Source organism: Camelina sativa, chromosome 8, assembly GCF_000633955.1.
Source record: "Camelina sativa cultivar DH55 chromosome 8, Cs, whole genome shotgun sequence".
In the NCBI taxonomy this organism is placed as follows: domain Eukaryota; kingdom Viridiplantae; phylum Streptophyta; class Magnoliopsida; order Brassicales; family Brassicaceae; genus Camelina; species Camelina sativa.
This window is the reverse complement of record NC_025692.1, coordinates 9,828,062-9,838,961: the sequence shown is the minus strand read 5'-3', so window position 1 is coordinate 9,838,961 and position 10,900 is coordinate 9,828,062. Positions and strand designations below refer to the sequence as shown.

The 10,900-nt window shown below is 41.0% G+C and overlaps 1 pseudogene; it reads left to right on the top strand.

Moving 5' to 3' along the window:
* LOC104709372 lies at positions 7,323–10,384 on the top strand (annotated as a pseudogene).

Below are 10,900 nucleotides of genomic sequence, written 5' to 3'. Positions count from 1 at the left end.
CTTTGACTTTTTGTATTTTTAGGGCTTCCACCTCATCTCCTATATAAAGCCCTTGTACCTGCAGCCACCAAAGAGTCCAGCTTTTTAGAGAGTCTAAAACCTAGTTTTTACCTTTTTTAGATATTATTCCTTTTGCACTTTTTTTTTTTTTTAGATTTTGTACTTGTTTGAGAGAGAAAGACTAGATTCTTATATTTTGTTTGTTTCATAACTTTCAAAGTATTAAGATTTCGAGTTTTATTCCTTCATCAATATTGTAGATCTCTGTTTCATCTTTCTAATGATGCAAGTTTCATTATTTTCTGGGTTTTTGACATATTTCACCATGTGTTCTTGTGAGTAGTTTGTTTAGGACCTTGAGGATGGGTTAGGCTGGGTTGATCTTGTGGTTTGTTTGATTTGGTCAAGCTTGATTGTTGTAGATCTCTTCTAGGCTAGATGATCTTAATGCTGATCCTATATCTGAGAAGGTAGGGTTTGATTTCAAGCATCTTAGCATCACACCAATGTCTAAGGAGCATAGATAAGGCTAGATCTAGAGCTTACCATTAGGCTTGCTAAGAGATTAGAAGTCTTGTTTGGTTTGAGATGTATTGCTTAATGCCTGCTTGTGTAGATTCTTTTCTTTGTGAGAACAAGTCTAGAAATGCATAGGTTTGATTGTTTCTTGCCATGAGAGTGGATTAAACATGTCTTAGAATAGTATGTCTAGAGATCAGCTCAATGTTTGCTTGAGATTTGTTGACCAAGTTAGATAACCACAATGATTAGCTCAGCCCATGAATCCCTCCTCAAGGCCTTCTTTGTTTATTGAAATCTTAGTCTAAATATCATTGCTTGCTTGTTGTTTGATTAGTTTTAGCATTGCTCTGTTTTTCTTGTGTTGCTCTGTTTTTACGTTCAAGTCTAGCTCGACCACGTACTCGACCTACACTCGGTCGAGTGCTGCTCGAGTTCATCCCCAGAACTTGTGTTTTTGATTTGTGATTGTCTTGTTTCATTCCTGTTTCATTTCCATTGCATTCACGTAGTTTCCTGTTCATTACTTGTCTTGCATTAGTTCATTAGCATAGTGTCTATCTCTGTTCTAGTTTCATTATAGCTTTAATTTGTCTGTTCTGTTTGCATTTAGTATCTTGTTCTAGTTGTTTTTACTTTCTGCATTTCATATCTCATTTTAGGATTGTTAGTGACAAACAATCTTTACAATTGGCTTGACTTAGACTCATATGCACATCTTAATTGTTCACAATCACTCAGATAGGATTGACACCTCTTATACTGCAACTGCATAAGGGGAATTGAAACACCCTGACTTCTATTCATTCCATACAACATTCATTCATACACCACAAAAAAAGTCAGTTTCAGTGTACGTACAAGAGATAGTAAGGTTGCATGGTGTTCAACGAGCATAGTGTCGGATCGGGACTCTAAATTTACCTCAGGACTGTGGAAGGCCCTACAAAAGCGTTTTGGGACGCGAATGGACATGAGTACGGCCAACCATCCGCAAACGGACGGACAGTCCGAGCTCACCATACGGACACTTGAGGATCTTTTGCGAGCGAGTGTACTGGAATGGGGAGATAATTGGGTAAGGCATTTACCACTAGCAGAATTTGCCTACAACAATAGCTTCCATGCGAGTATAGGCATGTCACCGTACGAAGCTTTATACGGTCGACGTTTCCGTACGCCCTTGTGTTTGACACAAGTAGGGGAGCGGAGCGTTTACGATCGGGATTTCGTGGACGATACGAGTGAGAAGATTAAAATTCTGAAATTAAAGATGAAAGAAGCCCAAGATAGGCAGAAAAGTTACGCGGATAAGCGCCAAAGAGAGCTAGAATTACAGGTTGGGGACATGGTCTATCTCAAAACCGTGATTTATAAGGGAAAGGATCGGGTAGCACTGAACACTAAGTTGACCCCTCGTTACATGGGACCGTATCGATTCTTGGAAAGGATCGGTCCGATGGCCTACAAGTTGGAATTGCCGCCTGCCATGGTAGCTTTTCACCCGGTATTTCAAGTGTCTATGCAAAGGAAATGCATAACTGGACGGGAGAACATGATCTCTGAACTACCACCTGATCTACAAGTGAACATGACTATCATCGGAACACCAGTTCAGATAATTGGTACTAAGATGAGAGGTCCGCATAAGAAGAAGAAGGTGAGTTGATTCAAGTGGTATGGGACTGCGAAGGAATAGAAGAGATAACTTGGGAACCGGAAGAAGTTATGATAGTGAACTTCAAGAAATGGTTCGATAAAAGGGAAGTTCCTCGGAAGGAGAGTAAAGATTCGAGGACGAATCAGCCTTATGTAGGGGAGAAATGTAACGACCTGTTTCCATGGTACGTACGCGGTACACGAGATGGTATGTATGTGGTACATGAGATGGTACGTATGCGGCACATGAGATGGTACGTACGCGGTACATGAGAAGTGCCGATAGCGGTACGACAACAAGTGTCGAGAAGTGCCTATAGTAGTACGACAACCAGTGCCGAGAAATGCCGATAGCGGTACAGCAAACAGTGCCGAGAAGTGTCGATAGCGATACGGTAACCGGTGCCGAGAAGTGCCGATTCTGGTACGCGAATGCGATTGACAGTGGTACAAACCTCGAAACGAGAACAGGACGAATCATGGTCCGTAAAGGACAATGGTCGTGATTCGATAGCCAATGGATCCAAATGGAAATGGAGAGTTCGAGACTACCGAAGTAGGGAACAGATGTTTGAACTGAAGAAAAGGATTCCTAGACCTTACATTGTAGATGATGCAAACATGTAAGTTTCTGGATGAAAATGGGAGTGAAAGTCGTAGTGATAGTGATAGCGGGAGTGAAAGTCCTAGTGATAGTGATAGTGAGAGTGATAGTGAAGTAGACTATCCGGAAATGGTCGCATCGGTGAAAGGTAGATCGGGCCGATGGACAAGGATGGATCAGTTAGACTATGGGCCAATGGGTGGCCCGGGAACTCGAAAATCTTGCGAAGATTTAAGCCGACTCACGGGAAAGGAAACCCGAGAGAAATGGAAACTCACGGAAAAGGCAAAGTTGATCGGATAAGGATAGATGCGAAAAATATGGGAAGTTAGGGAGCGATAAGGCTTATCGTTTTGAGGCAACTTGAGGCGGTTTAGTCGACCCTATATAAAGGATATAAACCCTTAGAGAATTATCCAGAATTCGCATAAGACCTCTTAGCCGCCGCAAGAAAGAGAGAAGAGTTTCCATAGAGCTTGACTGAGAATTCCCTAAGTCTAGATCGAGAGAAGAACGGTAAGTCTTCTTCCGCCTTGATCCGTCGATAGTTTATGGGTTATACATCGGTGGTTAACAATGTATATCTGTCCGTGTAGAGGCGGGGATCAGAATTGGGCATAGAAATCGAGAGATTAGCACCGTAGGTCAAAATCGAAGGTGAGTGCGTGAATGTGGCCGAGTTCCATGGTTGATTCTCTTGACCCATGGTTTATTTAATCTTGTTAGTTTCTTGTCTTAGTTAATGGTTAATGTGTTCTATTGCAATATGAATGGTGGTTGGTCTAAACGACTTAGACAACTATCCTATGTGAATTGTTTGACTTGTGTGACTTGATTTGAATATACCCTGTGTCGGATTGAGATTATTGAGCTGAGCCTAGTGAGACGGGATGACCGCTTTGCTTACGCCTCCTTTTTATGGACGCAGGAAAAGAAAGGTCCAGTGATCAAGACTTTAGTGGCTGACCAGCTCGTGTGACGGAGGCAAGGGAGGAAGAGGATGGTGGCTTTGGGTAGTTTGATTATGGTTTTTATGTCTAAGGATTTTTATTGTTACCATGCATGGGATAAGAATGTTTTGTTAAGGATAAATTGAACCTATAATTTAATGAATGCGTATTTTTAAGTTATCTCACCTGTTTACATATCCGTTGTTGCACAATATCTAAACTAACGAGCAGAATTGCATAGGCCCTAAGAAAATTTTACTGGCCGGTACGGTCACGTACAGGTTTTTAGGGTCGGGGTCTTACACTAGCCCTTTATGTTTAATCAGAAAATTCAAAGTAAATATATCAATAATGTTCATACCTTAGAAGCCAAACCCATGTCTTGTCCATATATCCCCAATACGATCACCAAAACTCCACCACAGTTCAAACGATAAGACACTCAAATAACTAGAACGAAACAACAAAAATAGAAAAAGTTTGAAAAGAATAGCTTACAATGAAAATCAATTGGACCCAAAACCGTGATGCTTTTACCTAGTAAAAAAAACCAATAAGTAAAGATCCAGACAAAACCCAAACAATTCTAAACTCATATACATTTCTAATTTTACCTTTTGTCAGACAAAACACAAAACAATTCTCAAGTTTCACTGACCTGCAAGCATAAAAAAACTGGATTAGTGTAGAAATAAAATGCTCAAAAAATACTGTAATTGAAAGCTACTAGATCTAAGAGTGAAAGATCGACACATGCATAAACAGATAGATCTGAGAATGAGATATCGACAAATGGATATACAGACAGATCTGAGAGTGAGAGATCGACATATGCATATACAGAAAGATCTGAGATTGAGAGATCGACACAGATATAAATCATAGAGACTGAGAGTGATAGAGAGGAAGAAGTTATACTCACTCTGTCGCGACCAAATCTGCGAGAATTCTGATGAGAGTAGGAGATCGAGACAGAGACAAAAACGAAGAAGAAGGAGGAATGATAATTAGTGAGACAAAGATTAAGAGACCGAAGGAGAAGACGTTCAGAGAGTAAAAAAAAATTGAATAAGAAGGAGAAATGATTTTACAATCCCTAGCTTTCAGTTTTTTCCCCCAAATCAATTTTCAAGTCGCGGGCACTAAAAATTTTATTTCCCGGTTACTATTATAGCGTTTATAACCTGAAAATGCAATCGATGCAACTAAGCGCGAGACCAAATTACTTTTGCCGCTCAAAATAAGATAACGTTTATTTAAAAGAAACGCTGTTAAATATTAAGAATGAAGATAACTATAGCATAAGTGAACAAAACGCTATATCTCGATGCTATTAATACCCCGATTTCCTGTAGTGGGTGAGTTTTTGGCCACTTTTGAGAGAAAAGAAGAGAGAAAAGAAGTTCTTCACAGTTCGTAAGCTTTTGGGTGAGTTTTTGGGAGATTCTAAGGCTGTTCCTGTAGAGATCTGTAGCAGGGATCGTTGTAGAAGCTTTCTAGGAGCGTGTTTCTTCTTGTTTGTGGTTCAGAATCTTCATTGGCAAATATAAGTGCATGACCAAGGCCTATCTAAGCTGGACATTTCTCTGATCCACTTGTTTTATGTGTTTATTGGCTTGTTAGTACGTTGTTGGGTCGCTAGAGGCTTTGAGAAGCTTTTTGTGGTTTTGGTTTGTGTGTTTTGGTGGTTTAGGGACGGAGATCCGGCGAGAAACTTCGAGGAAAAACGGTGCTCGACATGTGCGTAGATCGATGCAATGCGAGGATTGACCTAAGAGCATCGGTCGATGCCATGTGGAGGCGTCAGTCGATGCAATTAGGGATTTTGAGCAGTGTCGAGCATGCGTCGGTCGATGCAGTGTGCGTGTCGATTGATGCAAGTGTACCTTGCATCGGTTGATGCAAGCTTGTGTCGGTTGATGTAAGCTTGTGTCGGTTGATGTAACCTCAGTTGGTGTCGCTCGATGCATGGGTTGGCGTCGGTCGATGCAGAGTCTTGGTTTGTTATTGCTTGGTTATTGATTGTTTGGGTGATGGTTAGAGATGTCTCTATTGCTTGTGTGTATAGCCTAGTAGATGGCAGGATTGCCTTACTAAGTGTTTATTAAATACTCATGCATCTCAATTTATGTTTGAGGTGCAGGTAAAGGCAAAGTGTGATCGTGGAATCAAGACAATGAAGAGGAGTATGTTCTAGTGACTCAATTTATTGTTGTCTGAATTTTGTTAGGTTGCTAGAGTTGAGTCCTGGAATGTTTTTTAGGATTTCTGATGATGTGATTCATGTTGTTGGATTATTGATTTAATTTTTATGAATTATTATTGGTTCAATGGTATTGGTTATTTTCGCTGTTGATTGTGTGTGGTTAGGTGGCTAGTGGGTATGGGACCACTAGCTTAGATTATTTTATTATTATTATTACTATTATATTTATTTATTTATTTTTAAAAAACGGGTCAGGTCGTTTCAGTTTGGTATTAGAGCCTTTACGATTCTACGTTTAGGTTCACAAGGCTTTGTGCTGTAGATGTTGGGATTGCATGCTTTGATTGATTATGTGAGTTAGTCAATTGTGTGTGGCATGGAGTCCTAGAACATCCTCTTCGAGCCTTCAATGAGATTCCACGGTATGTTATGTTTCCTTGTGTGGTTTTGGTTTGTTTCTATGCTTGAAAGCCTCTATTCTTGAAAGAGCAGTGGTTAAAGGTGGTTGAGCTATTGGTCGTCGACGTGGGCGTTGTCATGGTCGTAGTCGGGCAGGTTCCCAAGGCCAGTGAGTGTGTGGTCCAGAGTTCCATGAGGAGGTACGTCAGAGGGTCGCAAGCGTATACGGAGGGACCATAGAGGGTTAACCGGTGAGCGTGCCAAGGGTGCTGGGAACCCAGGTGTGGAGTTGCAGAGGTGGGGCCCAGGGTTGAGATGATCTCTTCGCGGATCTGTTGACGTGTTTTTGGAGCAGTTACCGAGGGGTACCAGTGCAGGCTCCAGTTGTGCCGTAGGTGATGGGGTGCAGTCGAGGGCTGCGGATGTTGAGGAGCCTCCATCCTATGTTAGGAGGATGGATCAGTTGTAGATGAGCGGTACGAGATTCTTCTCGAGAGGTATCAGCCTAGAGAGGCGGATAGGTGGTCATATGTAGTTATAGCAGATATTTTTCTATTTGGTGGGCAATGTTATACTCGGACCACTGGATGTATTTTTTGTCGGGAAATGTTTATAGTCGTTAAGAATTGTTGCTGCTAAGGGGATGGTGATTTCTCTTGGATACCAATAGCTCGAGGGGCTGGGGGCTCCGAGAGTGGCATAGGGGATGATGTTTTCCCGAGGGGATGATTAGTTTTCCTGATACCGAGATCTTGAGGATTGTGGTCCAAGAGTGATATGATATAACTCGAAGACGCTGGTCTGAGAATGAGATCGGTATGACTCGAAGGTTACGACCTAAGGGTGGAAGAGTTGGGAGCAAGCAATGCATAGGACGTGGGTAGAAACATAATGACGGAATGTAGACCTCGAGAGTTGATGGTGGTTTAATCTTGGATTTTAGTTGTGTTGGTCATTGGGCCAGGGTTTTATGATCAGTGTGGTCATGAATGTGTGGCTGATGCAGCAGGATTGTATGGCCAGTGGTGCTGGAGTCCCGGGAAGGGGAGCATCAACAGGTATGACCCGGCAGGGGCAAGGTTGCTAGGTAAATACATTCACGAGAAGCCTTCATGGCAAGATAAACTAATCGTTGCGACGATGGTGGATGAAGTTCATTGGAGATGGATAGAGTTGCTAGATTCAAGGTTTTGGTAAGCTTGCTGGGGGAAATAAGTCAAGTGCGTTGAGTTGGCGGCTTACAAAGCATTTGATGCGGTAAATCAGAATATGCGAATGTATGGTACTTATTTGTTTTATTACACTCGTGTTGATGATTTGCTGTGGAAAATTGCCAAGCGGGAAAGCTATGTTGGAATAAGTTGTCTTATGGAAGTTTCCCTTAGAGTCAAGTTACTAGAGGTTCTTGGACGGGAAGAGGGGTTGATTTTCAGATGGCGGTGAGTGGATGTCGGCATACTTGATTATTAGTCTAGTAGAGTTGAGAAAGTAACCAGAGGATTTGTTGAGCAAGGGATTTGTCCGTCCTAGTGTATCACCGAGGGGAGCGCTGGTGTTTTCGTTAAGAAGAAGGATGACAGTTTCTGCTTGTGTATTGATTATAGGGGTATGAACCGGGTCACTGTGAAGAACAAGTACCCTCTTCCCAGGATCGATGAGTTGTGGGATCAGTTGAGATAGATCTGGCGTCGGGTTATCATCAGATTCCGATAGATGAGGCAGATGTGAGGAAGATTGCATTCGGGACGAGGTATGGGCATTATGAGTTTGTGGTGACGTCGTTTGGGTTGACTAACGCACCAGCAACGTTTATGAGATTGATGAACAGCGTGTTTCAGGAGTTTTTGGACGTGTCTGTCATCATTTTCATCGACGACATCCTGGTTTTTTCCAAGAGTTCTAAGGAGCATGCAGTGCATTTGAGGGCAGTTCTAGAGAAGCTGTGGGAGCAGAAGTTGTTTGCTAAGTTGAGCAAGTGTAGTTTCTGGCAGCGTGAGATGGGTTTTCTAGGTCACATTGTTTCTGCAGAGGGGGTTTCTGTAGATCTGGAGAAGATTCAGGCCATCAGGGATTGGCCTAGACCGCAAAATGCCACAGAGATTAGGAGTTTCCTTGGATTGACAGGTTATTACAGGAGATTTGTGCAGGGCTTTGCGAGCAAGGCACGTCCGATGACTAAGTTGACAGGGAATAATGTTTCTTTTGTTTGGTCACAGGAGTGCGAGGAGGGCTTTTCAAGCCTTAAGGAAATGACTATTACGCCAGTATTGACTTTGCCTAAGCAGGGAGAACCTATGTGGTTTATACAGATGTATCTAGAGTTGGTTTGGGGTGTGTGTTGATGCAGCATGGGAAGGTGATTGCCTACGCTTCGCGACAGTTGCGGAAGCATGAGGACAACTACCCTACTCATGATTTGGAGATGGCTGTTGTAGTTTTTGCCTTGAAGATTTGGAGATCTTATCTTTATGGTGCAAAGGTACAGGTGTTTACAAATCATAAGAGCCTGAAGTACATATTCACTCAGCCTGAGCTGAACTTAAGGCAGAGGCGGTGGATGGAGCTGGTGGCGGATTATGATTTGGAGATAGCCTATCACCAGTTAGGAATGAAACCTCAACGTTTGATGTTCAAATTATCGGAAAAATATGGGTCTCTAATGTCCCTAAAGTTTGGATTTGTCTCTGCTGTTGTGGCGTCAAATCCCGATACGGTGAAAGATATCTTAAAAATGTTTGATGCTGATTGTTGTTCGAGACCTTACATGACATATCCTGCAAGAATTACATACAATTTCTAAAGATCTTGCATTTTCTTTCTATAGCAAATATTGGAGAGAAGTACGAAAGATGACGGTTGTTGAACTCTACACCGCAAAAAGGGTAAAATTATTTCAACATATAAGAAAAGAATAAGTTGCCTCTTTTGTCCAATTCATGATACAATCTGCTTCATTGGAGAGACCGGTCAACTTGAATCGAAAGTTAGTGAAACTATCTGGGAGTGTGATTTGTAAAGTTGGATTTGGGATATGTCTAGAAGGAAGCAAACTTGAGAATGCTTATGAGGAAGTCATTCAAGGAACCATGGAGGTGCTAGGGAGCTTCGCAGCAGCGGATTACTTCCCAGTTGGTGGTAAAATCATTGATAGGATCACAGGGTTACACAGAAAATGTGAGAAGGTTTTTAAGGCAATGGATTCATTTTCTGATCAATCTATACAACATCACGTAGAGGATCCTAGTATTAAAGATGATATCATTGATTTGCTCCTTAAGATGGAACGGTGAGAGACGGGACTTGGAGAATTTAAACTTACCCGAGACAACACCAAAGGGATTTTGTTGGTAAGTAATGTTAACCTCTCTTTCAATAAATGTTTTCTTCACATGTTGCAAAAATATTAAAATTTTGTGTCTTTAATTATTTCAGAACCTTCTTATTGCTGGAGTAGACACTTCTGGCCACAGTGTGACATGGGCGATGACACATTTAATTACAAACTCAAGAGTTCTAAACAAAGTGCAAGCTGAGGTCAGAGAATTTATCAAATACAAAGACACTATCATAGAAGAAGATATAGTACGACTCGAGTATTTGAAAATGGTGATCAAAGAAACATTAAGGATAAACCCACTTGTGCCACTTCTAATACCAAGAGAGGCTTCAAAAGATATAAAGATCAGAGGTTATGACTTTCCAAAGAAAACGTGGATCTATGTCAACATATGGGCTGTTCATAGGAATCCTAATGTTTGGAAAGATCCAGAAGCTTTCATCCCAGAGAGGTGTATGGATAGCATGATTGACTATAAAGGTCAAAATTTTGAGCTCTTGCCATTCGGTAGCGGAAGGAGAATGTGCCCAGGTTTAGGAATGGGTATGACTTTGGTACATGTGACTCTCATCAATCTTCTCTACCGTTTTTATTGGAAGCTTCCAGAAGGAATGGAGGTAAAAGATATTGATCTTGAATAATCATATGGACTTGTTATTCCTAAGAAAACTCCACTTCAGCTTATCCTAGACCTTACCCAATGGTCTTGACTTTAGTTTTTAATTTCATAGTACAAAATAAATAACGTGAAAATCTTATATCATTACCATATTAAGGAAATGTTTGTTCAATTCGATATCTTGTAGCGTAAAGACAACTTTTTTAGGACTATTAATACCGAATCAAATGACAGAAACAAAAAGGTCGGCTATAAAATTAAACTACAACTAGAGCATAGCAATAACTCACAGTTGTCGAGTGCCCGTGAGCTCCAAAACCGTATTTCAACCCCATGAACTTGTCCAAACAATTAATAACACAAATATCATCAATCTAACAAGTAGCAACCTTGTTTCATTATTTTAAGAAGCATACAGTAACTATACAAATATATAGATCTTCATATTAATATCATTCAATTTGGAGAGACATGTCTAATAAAATAATACACTATTCACTTTAGTAAAAAGTCATATAAACCCGGTTCTAATAGTCATATAGAGATAGAGCTGATCAAACTTGGTTCAGAAATTCTCATTTATTTGTTTTCACTCGCCTTTATAACG